Genomic DNA, 20,533 nt, shown 5'->3' on the forward strand with positions numbered 1-20,533 from the left:
TCGGATTGTGGTTTTAAAAGCATCAAATTCTTCAGGTAAACCATTCAGGGTAAGAAGAACAAGATCTTCTGCATCTACAGGAGAAGAGGCAAGAGCAAGTTGATCAGCTAACTCTTTAATCTGACTCAGATAGACAACTCAATAGATGTGCATCAATTTGTTTCCACTGCAGAAATTCTGGGTTAACTGCTGTGGTTCCATCTGCATTTGTAATTGTTGATGGTGGAGAAGAATGAGAACCATCAACAAACCCTAGCAAATCTGTAGCACGCAATATATTGAGAAATTGACTTCTCCAAATTATGAAATATGAAGAATCCAGTTTTACAGTTATGAAAGAACTGAGATTTGAAATGAGAAGACTAAGATTTGAAGGAAGAGCATTGGAGGTAGGAGTTGCCATTGAAGAAAATTGAAGAACTTTGAAGAATGATTGAGAAAATTTGAAGATTCTTGGAAGAACTGAGAAAATGAAATCAAGAACCCAAGAATGCTCGTGAAAGCTTTATTGCTCTGATACCATGTTGAAAATGCATTTCTTATTATTAATATTGATAGTACGTACAAGCTGTATTTATAGAAGATAAACTACTGCTGATCTAAGCAGATAACTAACTCCTAAGGCTCCGTTTGTTTTGAGAGATAGAATGGAGGGGATTGATAGTGAGGGGATTATTAGTGAGGGGATTATTAGTGAGGGGATTAGTAGTGAGGAATTGTTAAATTATTTTTATATAAAATAATAAAACAAATAAAAAAATATAAAAAATTAAAAATTATATTTTAAAAAAAATTTCCCATATATCAAAAATAAAAAATAAATAAAAAAATTTCTAATCCCCTCACTATTTTTCTAATACCATCTCTACCTCCTCCTTACCAATCCCCTCTCCAAGGGTCTTCGTAATACCAAGTGACTAATAGTCCCAAGGCCTTCTTCCAAAACAAACAAGGCTATTACTAATACCTTGGTATTAGCAATCTCAATACCCTCTCTTTCACCCAAAACAAACGGGGCCTAACAGTGTAACTAACTCCTAACAATTAGCTAACCAATTCCTAACCGACTATATGGAACTGCAGTTGAAGCTCTCTTCTTGAATGTTGAAGTAGCCATATCAGAAGCTGCTGCTGAAGCTGAAGCTACTGCTGAAGCTGAAGCTATGGCTGTTGCTTCTGCACTAGAATCCTTATCAGGAAGCCATTAGATGAATTTTCCGAAGCTGTTCGAAAAGAGCAAGAGCAGGCAGAGACATCTCTTCCGTCCATCATTCAATCATTGGTGGTGATGTAGCAGGAATTAAAACCGTAGAAAATATGCTCGAGTCGAGAGATTGGAATGGAAGAGCGACGCGATAATCGAATTTGAATCGGATTTGAACTGACAACAGTGTCAGTCTCTCTCTCTCTCTCTCTCGCTCTCTCTCTCCATGTCGGTAATACGTTCCTGTAGATCTTTCCTTTAGTTTCGTCTTTTGCTGTAGTTATTTGGGAGCATTTCTTCTGCTGAGGTGAAAATGGAGACTGTACGGGGAGGAAATAATTCTCCTCGTATAATCCTGTTGACCAAGTCCACGCTCCTCCGTGCGACGTCGCTTTGTCACCTGAAAACACAAACGTGAGCTAGCCGGCGGGTGTGTGCCGGAAACCTCTCCGATGCCTAAGTCAGAAAACTTGACAAATAGACAAAGCTCTAAGTTCTCAGAAAGATTGTGTTCAATTACCTCCTCCTAGGTGATGCTTGTGAGCTTTTATAAGTTTCCCGTGGCACAATCCTAGTAGGACTTGTATTTCTCCATGCAGAGTCCTCCTAGGATTCATACTCCAAAGGATAATGCTTATCCTTTTACACCCTCCCCCACTGCTTAAACCAAGTGGGATGGTTTTCTCCATGGCCGAACTACCACATGACCGAAATAACACTGGCTATGCTGAGCCACATAGAAGGCCGAACTATCCTTAGCTCGGTCTTCTCTTCTAACTCATTACTTCGGCTGCCCTTGTTCAACCTTGGTGCGTTTAGACCAAACTTCCAAGTAGCAAGTTCTGACCGACCTAACCATTGTAAGTCACGACCGGACTAACTCCGAAACCGGCCTTCTCAGAACATACTGTGACCGGACTCTGAGACCGGCCTAACTGTGAGTAGCCTCCAGACCGGAGTAATTTCACCTCCTTGGGCCGAAGTAACTTTGTCTTCCCAAGGCCGGAGTAACTTTGCCCTTCTGGGCCGGAGTATCTATTGCGGCCTTCTTACTTAGTCCTTCGCGTTTTGGGCCTCAATGCCCAACTCGCAGCTCGGCCCAATTTTTCCCAAAAATTACCCTCTCAGAGACTGATTTGGATTATATCTATCGAGCTTGTTGATGTTTGCTGGGGAAAATTTTAAGCTCGAAACAACTAAATAAACAAGCCGTCTCCTGGATCATTCATGGGGCTTGGAAAGCGAGAGACAACTTGCTTCTTTTTACCTTTGATGATGCTCCTCAAACCGTTGGAGCTTGGTATTCCTGTGGCACAGATGGATTTTACTTGGTCTACCCTCGGAAAAGATGACAAGAACAAACGGAGAAATAATAGGGAAGAGGTTGGTTGGATTGGGCCGTTTTTAAGGAATCACGACCCCAGTTTTTTATTTCCTGGATTATTGGGCCTATTTTAGGCTTAATTTAGATGATTTCAATCGTTTATATTTTACGATTTGTTGAGTATATTATATTTGTAAAAAATTAAATTAATCAGATATCAAAAAATATGTGTTTGAAACATCGAAATAAAAATATATTTTTTAAAAATTTAATTATATCCGATTAACTTGATTTTTATAAGTATAATACACTCAATAAATTTTAAAATATAAACGATTTGAATCATCGAAATTAAATCCCAAAATGAGTTCAATAACCCAGCAAACAAGAAGTCCAGTCGAAAATTGAAGGAAGGGATCCTGGTTCCTTTTTAAGGGTTGAATTGAAGGGCACTGTGAAGGCTTGCTTCTCCATACAAGTTTCCTTCGCATACGGGTGCACTTAAAAAAATAAATAAACTAAATTAAATTAAATTAAAGTTATAAACATCAAAATTTAGAAATAAAACTATTTGTTAAGAATTAAATATTTTTGTTATGAAAATAGTTATTATTATATTTTTAATAACGAAAATTGGATATTAATAGTGAATTATTATCTTTTTAGGGCCAAATTTTTTGTCTTAAAATATAAATTTTTTTTAAATCAAATTATTTTTTCTGTAAAAGTGTATTTATTAGTGACATTTTTAAAATTTTGTCGCTAAAATTCTTATTTTTTTACTTTTCGAGACGACCTTTTAGCGACTTTCGTCATATCAATAAAAATTGATTCCTAAATGTCTTTTATGACAAAATTTTCATTTTTAGAAATCAACAAATTTGATCTCTAAAATTCTTATATGTTGTAACGGTAGAACTTGATGTCACCAAATTGTTACCTAGAGGTTTTTTTGCTTCATAAGAGTGGTAACTCTCCCAGGGAAGCAAAAGATCCATGCATTGAGTTCAAAATAGAGAAACTCTTGGATTTTTGTTTTGATTGTGATAGAATAAGCCATGACCGTAATAGTTGCAAGTTTGTTACGAGTGAGGAAATAAGAATTTCTGGATATGGGCCTGAGTTGAAAACTAGGATAGCCCGGAGCTCTGGATCACCGGTGGAGTACTATAAGAAACAAACAGATGAAATAGAAACCAGAATCAAAGTTTCTCTACACAGGCCACCAATGAACAAACAAGGGCAACCAGTCTCACAGGTGCGTGACAAGAGTGCGAGTGTGGTGGAAATTCGCAGTACAACAATGGCTAGTGCATATGGTAAAGGTACTGTTTTTGCAGAATATACCCCTGAGGTGCCAGGTGGAAACTTGCCAAACAATGAGGTAAATAAGGACAATTTAACTACTCAAGATAATTTCTCCCACAGAAGAGATAATGAGAATGTGACACAGCTGGCTATTAAGGTAAGACCAGCCCAATTCAAATAGAGGAGGTCAACCCAAACTCAAGCCCTATTCATAATGATTTGAGCACTAGAGTGGTAGACGAGTGCATGTCAACCGTGTTCAACTGGCTTACTCTGAAGAGGAAAGTGTCTGATAAAGAAGAAGAAAACAGGAGTCCTAAATTGTTCAAGAGTAATGAGTTAACAAAGGTCCCAATTCAGCCCTTACACATCTCTTCGCCTCTGTCCCTAATGCTATGTTTGGTTGGAGGATTTGGGGAGGAATTTGGAAAATGAAAAAGAAAAAGTAGGTGAAATGTGAATATATCATGTCTATATTTCACATAGTTTCACACACCTTTTCCCTTCTCCTTTTTAAATTTCTTCCCAAATCTCTCAACCAAACACAGTATAAAGGAATTTGCAGCGCATTCCAGTCGTAAATCGAAGGGAAAAAGTATCAAAGCTACTAGAAAAGGTCAGAAATTGGAGAAGTTTGGCCTGTTCAAAGTTACAGTTGAGTTTGAGAAATCGGTTCTAAATAATGGACAGTTGAGTTGCTCTTTGTCTTTTTTGGCCCTATTGGAATATGAAAAGTGCTGTTCACAAGTTCCAAGCACGTTCCCTTCCGATATTCATGATGAATCTAAGAATTAGGGTTTGGTGGCTAGCCTTAAACAGCCACAAACTCCATGTTGATTCTCAGCTAGAACTGTCAAGGGCAGTGGCGGAGGGAGCATGTGACCAGGGGGTCACGTGCCCCCCTTGGATTTTTGGATTTTTTTTTTTATTTTTTTTTTTTTTTTGCAAACATAAGAAAAAATTAAAATAAAAAATTACAAAAATATTATTAGAGTGAAATGTCAATGACATTTTAAAAATTATGAAAACAATAACGGTTATTTTGATTGAAAATAAAGAGACTATTATAAATAAATCATATTAGCTATGAAAATTTTTGAATGTAACGACGATATCATTATTAGTGATATGCGAGTATAAGTAATCTCACTATAAAGATATGAAATTTATTAGATTGTTAGTTACATTTGACATGTGAGGTTCACTCTTTATGCGTTTATTTACCATTAGTGGGTGATGTTACATACCAATGATGACGTGGTATTACCATTATATAGAATTTTTAATCAAATTTTGTATCAAAAAATAATTTATCATTATATAATTTATTTTAAGACTTATATCCATTTTTTTTTTTGTATTATTCATGATTATAAATTTTTTTTTTTTGATGTTTCCTGTAATCAATCATAAAAAATTTACGTGAAATATTTTTGTAAAAATTATTATAATTAGTAAGTGTCCCTCTAAATTAATTTTCTACCCCGTCACTGGTCAAGGGATGGGTGACCCCCAATAGTACAGATCCTCTAAAGGTTGGTAGCAACCCATCGTCCTACTGTGGTTTTCTTTATGGAAACCAAGAATAAATTGATTTTTTTTTGGAAAGAATTCGAAGGCATCTCTTCTTTACTCAGAAGTGGTATGTCAAAGTTTATAATAAGAGGAGTGGTATCCTCCAATAGCTCTTCTTGTTGTTGGGCTACATCGTTTGTCTATGCTCCTTCTCAAAAATCAGTTTGTTGGAGATTCTGGGATCAGTTTACGAAAGTGGCATCTGAAAATCAATATCCTTGGTTATGTATCGAGGACTTCAATGAAATTGGGTTACTAAAGGAAAAAACTGAGGGGGGGGTTGTGGAGTGTAGGATGAGTCAGTTGCAATCTTTTCTAAAATTACTATCTGGTTGTGCTCTAATGGATTTGGAGTTTAATGGCTCACCTTTTACTTGGTCAAATAATCAATGGGGAAGTACTAATATTCGTAAAAGACTTGATAGAGCAGTGGCAATAGTTGATTGGCGAGCTCTATTTCCGTGTGCCCAGGTATTCCATGAACTCTAATTTGGGTCAGATTATTGCCTAGTTATGTTAAATTGCTATGTGCCTCTTAAGCGGGTGCCTAGACTCTTTAAATTCGAAGCCATGTGGTCGACTAGTCCAATGTGTAGAGGTGATTCGGCCCAAGTGGACAGTATCTTAGGTTGGTTCACCTATGTTCCAGATGATGAAGAAACTTCAGTGTTGTAGGGACGAGCTCAAAATATGGAGTAGGGAGCAGTTTGGGAACAATAGCCTGAATATTGCTCTTCTTAAATCAAAGTTGTTGTCTTTTCAATCACAAACTTGAACAGAAAATAATATGCAATTTCAAGACCATCTGAAATCAGAACTTGAGACAGCTTTTAATAGGGAGGAAATGTTCTTACATCAAAGATCGCGCATTTGATGGCTGAATTATGGTGACAGAATACTGCCTTTTTTCATGCCTCGATGATTCAACATTGCCAAAGAAACCAAATCCTTCGCTTACAAATGGAAGAAGAGGAATGGTTGAACTCGGAACCTGATATTAACAAACATCTTCTTGACTTTTTTTTTTTCTTTGTTCACAAGTGTGGCGGATAGGATTTTTCTAGAGGCCCTATCTATGGTGGAACCCATGGTCTCAAATATTATTAATAGAATTTAACCAGTCTGTGATGTAAAGATAAAGGAAGCTGTCTTCTAGCTAGGAGTAGTCAAATCTCCAAGATTGGACGACTTTCCGGGGTTTGTCTACCAAACTTATTGGGATGAAGTGGGAGCAAAGGTTTGTGATGCTATGCATAACTTCTTCCTTTAAGGGTTTTTGCTCAAAGAGATTAAACAAACCAACCTGGTATTAATTCCCAAGGTTAGTAATTCTGTGTGTTATCTCAATTTTGACCAATAAGCTTTTGCAACTTTAATCTTAAAATCATCACCAAGATCCTTGCTAACCGCCTGAAGCCAATTTTAAAGAGCCTTATATCCCCAAACCAATCAGCGTTTGTTATAGGGCGAATGATTCAGGACAATATTGTTGTGGCCCATCAAGCTTTTCATACTCTCATATTAAAAAAATACGAGGTTGTTCGTGACATGGCTATCAAACTCGACTTCAATCAAGCTGATGATCAAATAGAATGGGACTTTGTAGCTGCTGTTTTGGAAATGTTGGGGTTTCATCAAAAGTAGGTTAATTGGGTTATGGCGTGCGTATTAACAGTGAGCTTCTCTATTTTTGCAAACGGTAAGAAGAGAGCCTCGTTCATTCCTTCCCAAGGGTTTCGCCAAAGAGACCCACTCTCCCCATATCTTTTCATTTTAGTGGCGGATGTCCTGTCAAAACTTCTCATTTTAAGCCTCAGACTGAATCAGATCTCGGGAATGAAGATAACAAGGCATTGCCCTACCCTTTCACATTTATTTTTTGCAAATGATGTGCTTCAATTTTGAAAGGCTGATACTTAGGAGTGCAAGAATGTGTCGGAGGTTCTGGACATCTATTGTAAAGCCTCTGGGCAACAACTGAATTTTGATAAATCAAATGTGCAATTCTCATCAAATGTTCAGGGCACTACTGATAGTTTTATCTATGCCCTCATCAGTCTAAAGATGACCCCTACGAGTGCAAAATATTTGGGTTTACCTTCTTTTTGGGGTCGGTCAAAAGCGGAAGCGTTCGAATTCATTATTGAAAAAGTTCTCTCTAAGTTGCAAGGGTGGAAATTGAAATTGTTGTTGCAAGCGAGAAAGGAGACTTTGATCAAAGCAGTGGTGCAAGAAATTCCGTCCTACGCTATGGCATGCTTCGTGTACGGGAAAGAAATAATTCTCCTCGTATAATCCTGTTGACTAAGTCTGTGCTCCTCCGTACGACGTCGCTTTGTCACCTGAAAATACAAACGTGAGCTAGCCGGCGGGTGTGTACCGGAAACCTCTCCGATGCCTAAGTCAACAAACTTGACAAATAGACAAAGCTCTTTGTATTCAGAAAGCAAAATTGTGTGTTGTGTTACCTCCTCCAAAGTGATGTTTGTGAGCTTTTATAGGTTTCGAGTGGCACAATCCTAGTAGGACTTCTACTTCTCCATGCAGAGTCCTCCTAGGATTCATACTCCTAAAGGATAATGCTTATCCTTTTACACCCCCCACTGCTTAAACCAAGTGGGATGGTTTTTACCATGGCTGAACTATCATTTGACCGAAGTACCCATGGCTATGTATAGCCGCAGAATAAGCCGAACTAGTTCTTCCTTTCACTTCTCTTACGTCGGCTTCTCATGCACAGCACATGGCATGGTTGGACCGAACTAACAAATCGCGACCGGTATAACTCCAAGACCGATCTAACTCAAAGATACCGCTAGACCGATCTATTCAGAATACATCATGACCGGACTAACCCTGAGACCGGCCTAGCACCAAATTGCCCGGACCGAAGTAGCTTTACAATTCTTGAGCCGAAGTAACTTAATCTCTCTTGGGCCGAAGTAACTTTTCGGCCTTATTACCCAGTCCTTCGCACTGTAGGCCATAAAGTCCTTCTTATAGCTCGGCCCAATTTTCACTAAAATTACCCTCTCAATTGCCCCTTAATTCCATCTGCATAGCATGATAGGGATTATCTGTTCATTTAGCCGAGCTAGAGTCCCCAAACCTTCCAGCCGAGCTACAACCGTTTAGCTTATCCTGCCGAGCTAAACTTAAACCGAGCCACTCTCATCCGGTCATAATGTCTTTTCAATCACCAAAAACTGAATCGCTTTCTATTTCGTATACACGTGGCACGTTCCCATTCGCAGAAGGCAACTGTCAACGCCGTCTTCGTATTTCGCAATTTTTGAACAGTTCCCGCCTTTTCTCTCTCTTTCCACAAAACTATCATTCTGCCTATGAATCATCTACCTATTCTATTCATCTTCTTCTCTCTTCGTGCCTCTGCTTCTCCAACCTCTGAGTTCCCTGAGCTCATGTTCTTTGTTGGTGTTGTTGCTCCCCTCTCCAGCTTCATCTTCTTCTGGTAAGCAAATCCATTTCACTTCCTCTGTTTTGCTTTCGTATTTGTTCTATGCATTTTGTTTACTGTATTTTTGCAAAACATTTTCTTCCATTTCTGTTTCGCTTCTGTACTTTTACGGAAAAACTTTAACAGAACCCCTGCGTGTATAAACTATTCTGTAGAAAACTAGTCTTGGATCCAAAATCATGTAGCAACCGAACTAGGAGACTGTTTATACTATATATGTAGATTAATTCAAACGATAACCGAACTAGAACTCGGTAGAAATAACAGTAGTTTCAGTAGGTTACCAACTCCTGAATCACTCTAGCCGACATAAGCTTACCGAACGAAGTTTGAACTCATTAAACTAGGAACCTCGGTCTTCAACCGAGCTAAGCCTTTGGGGCTAAGCCAGCTTTCCTAGTTTCTGAACCAAACTTGAGAAAGCTGCCCCTAGAGGCTCAACCGAAGTAACAAAACTCATAGTTCAACCGATTTAGGCCTTTGGGGCTAAACCAGCTTTCTGAGTTTTTTAGACCGAACTCAGAAAGTTGCCCCTAGACGATGAACCGGTCTAACAAAATTGTTTCCAAAGCCAGTATGCTGAGATGCTTGCCAGGATTTGGCTTAATAAGAACCCTGCTCAAACCGAGCTACCAAGCATTTTGTCGAACCGAGATAGAACCTGTCCACAAAGCTGAAGTAGGGCTATTTTACCTTGCTTTTAATTTGTAGCACGGTCCAATGATCTGTGCTTAACCCCTTTGTTTTCTACTTTGCAGACTTAGGTTGCCCAGGCACTCCTTCGCGCGCTCAACCGAGCTACTGAGCACAATTTTTGCACCGATATAACTTATTCGTAATTTATACAACAAATGGGTAAGTATAGGTATCTAGTAGACACTCCAGGCGGCCTAGCCGCATTCCGAAAGGACTATAATATACCTGATGACGTCCACCTGTCTTTAGCCGAAAAAGATGTCATTCCTTGGGATAATGAAGGCTTTGTCCCCTTTACCCTCTTATCAATTATTGAAGCCGGACTACGATTTCCAGTCCAACCTTTAATCTGCGAGTTTCTTAAGCAAACTAGATTATGCCCTACCCAACTATCCACCAATTCATACCGCATCATTATGGGAATAGCCGAACTGAACCGTCAAGCCGGACTAAACCTTGGCCTGGCCGAAATCTTCCACCAATACTCCATTGGTTCAAAAGAAGATGGGTGGGTCTATTATCTTAGAATACGTTGCCGCCGAGAGAAGATAATAAAATATACTCCGGACAAAGACTTAAACGATGACGATTTTTTCTGGATGTCTGGGAACTTTGAGGATCATCAAGCCCAGATTCCTAGCCGACCTATAAATTGAAAAAAATGAGAACCCGGTAAATTTACTTCGGTTTTCTTGCTTGCTTTCTTATATTTCGGTTTTTTAATCTTTCAGCCGAACTAACAGTTGTCTTCTTTCGCAGATTCTGCCCACCTTCACTCTTTATACAGCTATCCAAACCTAGCCACTTTGCGCGCCGCACTACGGTACCCAGAACGTAGTTGGGCCAAATTGCTGAAGTTCGAGCCGACCTACAGATACAGTGGTCGCCGAAAAGCCAGAGTGACTGATTTTCTTCTTGAAGACGCCCCAGAACCGGACCCAACCTTACCCCAAATCAGACTAATTCCACTTACTGCTGAAGAGGAGATGGCTAAAAAGAACAGAGTAAGGGCTCTCTTGACCGAAACCAACAGGGCCGAAGTACCACCAGCAAGTCAAACCCAAGAAACGGTGGTGGCCCTTCCTATTCAACAACCGTCCTCATCCCGCCGAGCCAAGCGCGCCCAGACCGCCGAAACTGAACCAAGTTTGGTTAATGAAGAAGAAACTACTCTTCCACCAAGCCTGCCACCGAGCCCCCAACCGAAGCCTTCTGACCGAACTACCACTTGCTGGGTACCAAAACTTACCTTCAACAACTGAGATATCCAAGATTCTGATTCGGTTGTTGCCGAGAAGGATCACTAGTTGGCCTTCAACCTGACCAGGAGTGTGTGCCTCCCCAAAGACATGGAGCACCACCAAAAGCAACTAAACACCGAACTGAAGGGTGTGTGCCTCCCCAAAGACATGGAGCACCACCAAAAGAAACTAAACACCGAACTAAAGGCCATCCGGTCTTCAACAAAGTCGATGATTCTGGTAAGTAACTTCGGCCGTTTTTCTGTCTACTTTTTTCAACTTTTACTTCGGCTAAGGGGAAATCTTTGTTTTGTCAGGCCATTCAGAAAAGCCACATTACTCATAGGAAAATGCTAGAGCTCAGGAAAACAACAAGGCAAGCCGTGGCAGAAGCCGAAGTGAAGTCGGCCGAGCTAGAAGAGGCCAGAAAGCAAACGGCCGAGCTACGAGCTGAGAACGGCAGACTGACCGGACTGGTTAGTTCGGCCGAACCAGAAAAGCAGAAGGCTGCCATTGCTCTAAAAGACAAGTACCTGCGCGAGTTGGTGAAGCTTGAAAAGAAGAAAGATACCGAAATATCCCAACTGAAGGAGAGCGCAAAAGGTGGCGAAAAGCAAGGCTTCAAGAAGGCAGAGGATGCTTATATCAAGCAGTACGAAGCTGCCAAGGAACTGTTCTTCAAGTGCGGCTGGAGGGCAGCTGTTGAGAAGCTCGGTCATGATCCACAGACCGAGGTTTTCAACCCTCCAGCCTACTTCATACCGAACTCCCTTGTGGAGTATGCTAATGCCATGCAACAGCAGTTTCTTGAAGGCTCAGACTCTGATGAAGACTCTGCCTCTGAGGATACTCCGGTTGTCAATGTGGATCAGACAGTTCGGTTGGAGCCCATGGTGGAAGACCTGACTATTGAACGTCCAGGGGAAACCGTGGTTCCAACCGAAACCACCCTTGCGACCGTGAGCGAGCTCCCGTCTGAAACCGGTCTTCGTGTTGATGCCGATGCAGCTTTTGATGCCGAAATTGAAGACCTTTTCTCTTGATTTTGTACTTTTTTCTCTTTTTTGTTACCTTTTGTCTTTGTAACCGGGCTATGCCCCTCTGTAATTGCTTTTCAATGAATGAAAATTTTGCTTGAACTCTTATTCCGGTTTTGATTTATATGCTTGCACTTGATCTTTTCATGTCCAACGCTTATCTCGGTTTTTGCTTGTTCGAACTAACTTATGCTTACCAGCCAACCACTCCTTAGCCGACATAATTACTTCGGCTGAGGAGTACACAGATTTGGTTTAATCCAGCCAACCACTCTTCGGCCATACCCTTACTTCGGCTGAAGAGTACAAAGAGTTGGTTTAATCCAGCCAACCACTCTTCAGCCATACCCTTACTTTGGCTGAAGAGTAACAGGAGTTAGTTTATTCCAGCCAACCTCTAAGTTAGTTTTTCCAGCCAACTTAGAATAAAGTGTTTGGTTATTCCGACCAAACGTCCTATAGCCTGGATCCTTATCCTGGGCTTAGGAGGGGGTGTTGGTTTATTCCATCCAACCACTCTTCAGCCTTACACTTACTTTGGCTGAAGAGTAAAAAGTTGGTTTATTCCAGCCAACCTCTAAGTTAGTTTTTCCAGCCAACTTAGAATAAAGTGTTTGGTTATTCCGACCAAAAGTCCTGCAGCCTGGATCCTTATCCTGGGCTTAGGAGGGGTGTTGGTTTATTCCAGCCAACCACTCTTCAGCCTTACACTTACTTTGGCTGAAGAGTAAAAAGTTGGTTTATTCTAGCCAACCTCTAAGTTAGTTTTTCCAGCCAACTTAGAATAAAGTGTTTGGTTATTTTGACCAAACGTCCTGCAGCCTGGATCCTTATCCTGGGCTTAGGAGGGGTGTTGGTTTATTCCAGCCAACCATTCTTCAGCCTTACACTTACTTTGGCTGAAGAGTAAAAAGTTGGTTTATTCCAGCCAACCTCTAAGTTAGTTTTTCCAGCCAACTTAGAATAAAGTGTTTGGTTATTTCGACTAAACGTCCTGCAGCCTAGATCCTTATCCTGGGCTTAGGAGGGGTGTTGGTTTATTCCAGCCAACCTTTAAGTTAGTTTTTCCAGCCAACTTAGAATAAAGTGTTTGGTTATTTCGACCAAACGTCCTGCAGCCTGGATCCTTATCCTGGGCTTAGGAGGGGTGTTGGTTTATTCCAGCCAACCTCTAAGTTAGTTTTTCTAGCTAACTTAGAATAATATGTTTGCAATGTTCCTGAACTTCACTAAAGCTAACTTTTACAGAGAACAGCTCATGCTGAAAAGAATCGTTTCTTATTGATGAAAGAAAAAATTACATATGTTTGAAAGAGAAAAAGCTAAAAATAAAACAACTTGAGATTGGCCGTGTTCCATGGCCTAGGGATTGCTTTGCCGTCCTTGTCTTCTAGGTGGTATGCCCCTTTGCCTGCTAACCCAACCACTTTATAAGGACCTTCCCAGTTTGGCCCTAACTTGCTATCTCCTGGTACCAAGGTGTTTTCCATTACTTTGCGCAGTACCCAATCGCCGATCTTGAATTGTCTTGGGTGCACCTTTTTATTGTATTTTCTAATTAATTCTCGTTGGTATGAGGCAATGTGAACCAGTGCTCGTTCTCTTCTTTCTTCCGCAAGGTCGAGTTCCAATGTTATGGCTTCTCCATTTAAGTCTGGATCAAAATTTTCGCTTCGAATGGTGGGGAGGCCAACTTCCAGTGGGATTACTGCTTCCATTCCGTAGGCTAAGGAGAATGGTGTCTCTCCTGTTGATCGTCGAGGTGTGGTGCGGTAAGCCCATAAAACATGAGGAAGTTCGTCTGCCCATTTGCCTTTTGCCTTCTCTAACCTTTTCCTCAGTCCATCCAAGACGACTTTATTTGATGCTTCTGCTTGGCCATTTGCTTGAGGATATGCCTGTGTAGAATTGTAGAACTCTATCTTGTATTCTTCACAAAAGCCTCTAAAGATTCTGCCGTCGAACTGAGTGCCATTGTCTGAAATTAAGGCTTTTGGTATGCCAAACCGAGTGATGATATTCTTCCAAACGAACTTCTTCACGTCTTTTTCATTGATTGATGCCAATGCTTCTGCTTCCACCCATTTTGTGAAGTAGTCAGTTGCTGCGAGAAAGAACTTCCTGTTGCCGAGTGCTGTTGGAAGTGGTCCTACTATGTCCAAGCCCTACATTGCGAAAGGCCATGGGCTAGTTAATGGTAGGAGTTCTCTTGCTGGTTGATGTATTTGGTGTGCGAATTTTTGGCATTTCTCACACTTCTTCACATATTTTTCTGAGTCTGTCTGCATGTATGGCCACCAGTATCCTTGTGAAATGGCCCTGTAAGCTAGCGATCTTCCTCCTTGATGGCTTCCGCACACCCCTTCGTGTATCTCGTACAAGAATGCTTCTACTTTGCTGGGATGTACACACTTTAGGTAGGGTCCTGAGAATGACTTCTTGTATAATGCCAAGGATGGGGAGAGCCAAAATCGCTACGATTTCGCTCTTATTCTGTTGGCTTCTTTTTTCTCTTCTGGTAGGATGCCGTCTTTTAAGAACAGGATAATGGGATCCATCCAAGAGGGGCCTAGGTCTGTGCAACATACCTCTTCTGCTTCGGGGTCTTCTATGCTTGGTCTAGGTAGGTAGTCGATTAGTAGTGGATGAGGTATGGAGGAATCTGCCATTGAGGCGAAGCCTGCTAGTTCGTCTGCTTTGCTGTTTTCCTCCCTGCCGATTTGCTCTATCCTTACTACTTTAAATTTCTTGATTTCTGTTCTGACCAACTCTTGGTACTTGGCCATCCTATCATCCTTTGCTTCATAGTCGCAAGAAATTTGATTTACCACCAGCTGTGAGTCGCTGTAGACCATTAGTTCGGTGGCCTTCATGTAGTATGCTGATTTGAGTCTTGCGAGAAGCGCTTCATACTCTGCTTCGTTGTTTGATGCTGGGAAGCCAAGGTTGATTGCTTGCTCAACAACCAGGCCGTATGGGGAGATGAGGACTATGTCAAGCCCTGCACCATGCCGGTTGGATGCTCCATCCACAAAGAGCTTCCACATCTCTCCAACGAACAACTTCCAGCACGTGGAGGGGTCAGATGATGTCGTGGGGTCAAGAATGGTGTTTTCTTCAAGGTCCATGCTTGCTGTCTGCCCCTCGCCATCTGATTGTACTGTTGGTGAGCCTTGGTTTGTTTCTTCCTTGTTGTCTTTAGTCTGGTCTGCCTTGGAGTCTGACTGAGTACCTTCTACTAGGGGCTGCGCTATTCCGGCGTCAACTTTCATCCCTAATTCGGTGGTGTCAGTTAGGTCGACTAGGCAGATATGATGACTTCCAGGAGTAAACTCTGCAACGAAGTCTGCCAAAGATTGGGCTTCTATTGCGGTCCTGGGTTGGAACTTGATGTCGAATTGTCCCAATTCTACTGCCCACTTCAAAATTCGCCCAGAAAAGTTCGCCCTCTCAAACAAAGCTTTTAGCGGGAAAGCTGTGAGGACGATTATGGTGTGGGCGTAAAAGTAGTGTGCTAATTTCCTGGAAGCCATCATCAATGCTAATGCCAGTTTTTCCAGTGGCAAATACCTTGTTTCGGCTCCCAGCAATGTCTTGTTGACATAATAGATGGGCAGGTGTTGGATTCCTTCTGCACGAACCAACACTGCGCTAACTGCGTGCTGAGAGACCGCCAGGTATAAGAAAAGTTCTTCACCAGGTACTGGGGTAACAAACAGTGGTGGGGAAGACATATATTCCTTCAAGCTTTCCAGAGCTTGGTCGCATTCTTCATCCCACTCAAACTTGGCTTTTAAGGTATGAAAAAATGGTCGTAGTCTATCCGACGACCGGCTGATAAATCGGTTGAGTGCAGCCGCCATGCCGGTGAGATGCTGCACTTCTTTTACAGAGTTGGGTCTCTCCAAATCCTGGATTGCTTTGATCTGGGAGGGGTCTGCTTCTATACCTCGGTTGGTCACTAGGAAGCCCAAAAATTTGCCAGATCCTACACCGAATGCGCACTTGGATGCGTTGAGGCGCAACTTGTGCTTCTTTAGGATTTCAAACATCTCCCCTAAGTCCTTGAGATGGTCATTCTCATCCTTGCTTTTGACCACCATGTCGTCGATGTATGCCTCCATTGTTCTGCCTAACAATGGTTCAAACATCTTGGTGACCATCCGTTGGAATGTTGCCCCAGCGTTCTTCAGGCCAAAGGGCATGACCTTGTAACAGTATAGTCCTCTTGGAGTTGTAAAAGATGTGACCTCCTGGTTTGGCTCATGCATGGCGATTTGGTGGTAGCCTCTGTATGCATCCAGAAAGCTAAGTTGGTTGTGCCCCGCCGTTAGGTCCACCAGTTGATCTATCCGTGGTAGAGGAAAGCTGTCTTTTGGGCATGCCTTGTTGACTGTTTTGTAGTCGACGCAGACACGCCATTTGCCATTCTTCTTTGGCACTACGACCGTGTTGGAGATCCATCTTGGGTAGTGCACTTCTCTAATTACTCCTGCCTCCAGCAGGTTTCCTACTTCCTCTGCCACTATTTCGGCATGGTGAAGTGCCGATCTGCGTGTGCGCTAAATGGCTGGCCTGGCGGATGGGTGGACATTGAGTTGGTGACTGATGAAGTTTGGATCAATGCTTGGCATGTCGTAGGGTGTCCAGGCGAACACTTCGATGTTAGAGGTCAAGAATTCCAAGACCTCTAATCTCTCAGTGCTGGACAACGACGAGCCGAGCAAGAAGAACTTATCCGGGTTCTTTTCATCTATTTTTACCTCCACCAAGTCCTCCACCGCTTTCTGATCAACCTCTTTGCCGACATCTGCGAATAGTTCATTGCTTTCAGGTTCTTCCACCGAATGAACGTATCCTTTGGCTGCGCGGCTGCCATTCACCATGGCGAAACATTGCTTTGACATGATCTGATCTCCATCGACTTCTTCAATTATTCCGGTGTCGTTGGGAAACCGCATTACTTGGTGGTAAGATGATGCCACTGATCGCATGGCATGCAGCCATGTTCTGCCCAAGATGATGTTGTAAGTGGAGGGAACCTTCAATACCCAGAACTCCACTTGTTTCATCACGCTTCCTGCTCTAACTAGAAGAATTATTTTGCCGACGAGCCATTCTGGCATGGAGTTGAATCCAATTAGGGGTGATACAGCAGGCGCCAAGTCTTTGTCTTGTAGTTTCAGCTGTTTAAATGTTTCGTAGTACATGATTTCACATGAACTACCCTGGTCAATCAGAATCCGCTTGACGTCAAAATCTTTGACTCGGAGAGTGACGACTAGGGCATCATTGTGTGGACAGTATATCCGTTCTAAGTCTTTATCTGAAAAAGGCATGACATTTGTTGCCTCTGTCTTCCCCTTCCTTGTGGCTGGTTGGGCACTTAGCACCTCTCTCAAATGTTCAGCCTTTTTGATTGATCCCCTGAGCTCGCATACACGCTCAGGTTTAAAGACTCCATGTATCACATTGATAATGCCTTGAGGTGGGGCGTCGATTGGCATTCCGTTGGGGTTATTGTGATCCTGGGGGACTAGCTGCGTCCCTCCTTCAATGTATTTGTCCAAGTGACCTGTCGTCACCAACTCCTCCAGGTGCTGTCTCAATGGTGTGCAATTCTCAGTTCGGTGCCCCTTTTCTTTGTGGAAGGTGCATCGCGATCTTTCGTCATAGTCCTTCTGAGCTTCTCCTAGCTTGGCTGGCCACTTGACAAAAGGCTCATCTCTTATTTCGCTCAGAATCCGATATATCGGTTTCTTGAACACCGTGGTTATGGCAGTGCGGATTCTCAACCATCTTTTATCCGAGTCTTCTCCGTTATCTCGTCTGCCACGTCCGTTTCTGCTCTGATGATCTACCGCATTGACCTTCGCTGAGGTCTTCTTTTCTGGCACTGCGGTCGCACTAGATTTTGCTTTGGCACGTGCACCATCCTCTTCTACCCTGATGTCCTGATGCACTCTTTCCATCAGGGCTTCCATAGTGAGGGGTGGCGTCATAGTGATCGAGTCCCTTAGTCTGTTCCCAACTGGTAGGCCTCTTTTATACTGTGCGATGGCGAGATTGGTGGGGCAGTCCCTAATCTGATTAAATGTCTCCCAGTAGCGACTGTTGTAGGATCTTAGGGTCTCTTTATCACCCATGTCGATGGAGAGTAGCTGGTCGATCTCCACCGAGGTTTTAGTGTTTGTTCGGAACCTTGTCACGAAGGCTTCTGCCAATTGTGCCCAAGAGGCTATGCTGCCTTCTGGTAGTTTCTCGAACCACGTCAAGCCTAGGTCGCCAAGACTTGATGGGAAGAGTATGTACATTAAGGCCTCGTTTCGCCTGTATACAGCCATGACTTGGCGAAAGTGGCTCAAGTGTGAGTAGGGATCCATCTTCCCTTCATATGTAGTGAATTTTGGCTGAAGGAAGCCTGATGGTAGGGGCGCATTTTCAATCGCCGGAACAAATGGTGAAGTCTGTAGCCTTGCTAATGCCTTGTCCATTGGTTCGTAGGCAGGGCGCGGTATTGGCATTCCAACCTCGACGCTTCCATGCATCCGAGGAGCCAACCGCTGTAAGGCAGAAACTCTGTGCGGATCCCGCGCCCTGGCATCCTCCTTGCATCGTGCTTTCTCTTCAAGCACGGTTCGTAAGTCGGATGATCTGGGTAATTCCGTCTGTCTAGATCTGGTTTGGTGCGAATGCGAGGGCCAATACGTGCTTCCTTCAGTGTATGATCTTTCAGATCTCGTCTTCTCAGACCTGGAGTGACGAGTTCTGGAAGACCAGGATTGAGTGTCGCCTGTCCTGAGGCTTCTGCTCTCTCCTTGCGAGGGTGTAGTATTCCTACTACGATTTTCTGAGTGGCGAGGGGGCGTCTTGTTTTTGCGTCCCTCTCCTATCGCCACTTCTTTTTTCTTCATCTGGCGTTTCAAGGCTTCCATGTCCGCCGCCATCTTTTTTATTAATTCATCTTGTTCTTTCACGCGGTCTTCCAGAGCTTGAGGATCAATCCTCCGTCTTTGCCGGTCAGGACTGTGCGAACGAGAGCGATGAGGGCTGTTATTCCGCCTTCCCCTGGTATCCCTCCTGGTGTTATGTCGTTGGGGCTCCAAATCTGCCATGGGAGGGACAGAGGGTAATCCTTCACGCCTTGTGCCCCCATCTGGAGTTAGCCCGTCGACGGCGGACTGCGGCAATTCTTCAATGTGTGTCATTGATCGTAAAGGGGAGAAGCTGTAATCAAGAGGTTTTGTTCTGTCTGTTATTCCCACAGACGGCGCCAATTGTACGGGAAAGAAATAATTCTCCTCGTATAATCCTGTTGACTAAGTCTGTACTCCTCCGTACGACGTCGCTTTGTCACCTGAAAACACAAACGTGAGCTAGCCGGTGGGTGTGTGCCGGAAACCTCTCCGATGCCTAAGTCAGCAAACTTGACAAATAGACAAAGCTCTTTGTATTCAGAAAGCAAAATTGTGTGTTGTGTTACCTCCTCCAAAGTGATGTTTGTGAGCTTTTATAGGTTTCGAGTGGCACAATCCTAGTAGGACTTCTACTTCTCCATGCAGAGTCCTCCTAGGATTCATACTCCTAAAGGATAATGCTTATCCTTTTACACCCCCCCCCACTGCTTAAACCAAGTGGGATGGTTTTTACCATGGCCGAACTATCATTTGACCGAAGTACCCATGGCTATGTATAGCCGCAGAATAAGTTGAACTAGTTCTTCCTTTCACTTCTCTTACGTCGGCTTCTCATGCACAGCACATGGCATGGTTGGACCGAACTAACAAATCGCGACCAGTATAACTCCAAGACCGATCTAACTCAAAGATACCGCTAGACCGATCTATTCAGAATACATCATGACCGGACTAACTCTGAGACCGGCCTAGCTCCAAATTGCCCGGACCGAAGTAGCTTTACAATTCTTGAGCCGAAGTAACTTAATCTCTCTTGGGCCGAAGTAACTTTTCAGCCTTATTACCCAGTCCTTCGCACTGTGGGCCATAAAGTCTTTCTTATAGTTCGGCCCAATTTTCACTAAAATTACCCTCTCACTTCGCTTTTCCAAAATGTTTTTATGCGAGGTTGAATGCTTAGTAAAAGTTTTGGTGGGGAAGCAACCCAGAAGGAAGAGGAATACATTGGGTTAATTGGGGCTTCTTGGCATTATCTAAATTTCAAGGAGGATTAGGCTTCAGGGACTTCAAAGCTTTTAATCTAGCCTTGTTAGCCCGTCAAGGGTAGAGGTTGGTGAAGTATCCAAATTCTTTTTGTGCCAGCATATTAAAAGGCATCTACTTTCCTCATATTACTTTTTTGGATGCAGCAAAAAAGCGTAGGGCTTTCTTTGCCTGGGCTAGCATTTTGCAAGGAAGGACTGTGTTGCTGAAAGGGTTAAGATGGCAAGTGAGCAGTGGTGCAAATGTCAGGTTCAAGGAAGATATGTTATGTACCATAGTTATGATTATTTAATTTGTATGATTTATGTATTATGTGTTTGTTATTCAAAATGATTTTTGTATTATGTACTCTATTGTTTTAATAGTTTATTTGTACCAAATGATTCTCTATTCAGTCTGAATAAATATCCATGATAATTTTTATACCCTTATACTCTCAAGATAATATTCCCCATTCTGTTATGTGTTCATAGTTGTTAACCACTTTCAG

The sequence above is a fragment of the Camellia sinensis genome, chromosome 1 (assembly GCF_055761805.1).
Source record: "Camellia sinensis isolate YWXY chromosome 1, ASM5576180v1, whole genome shotgun sequence".
Lineage (NCBI taxonomy): Eukaryota > Viridiplantae > Streptophyta > Magnoliopsida > Ericales > Theaceae > Camellia > Camellia sinensis.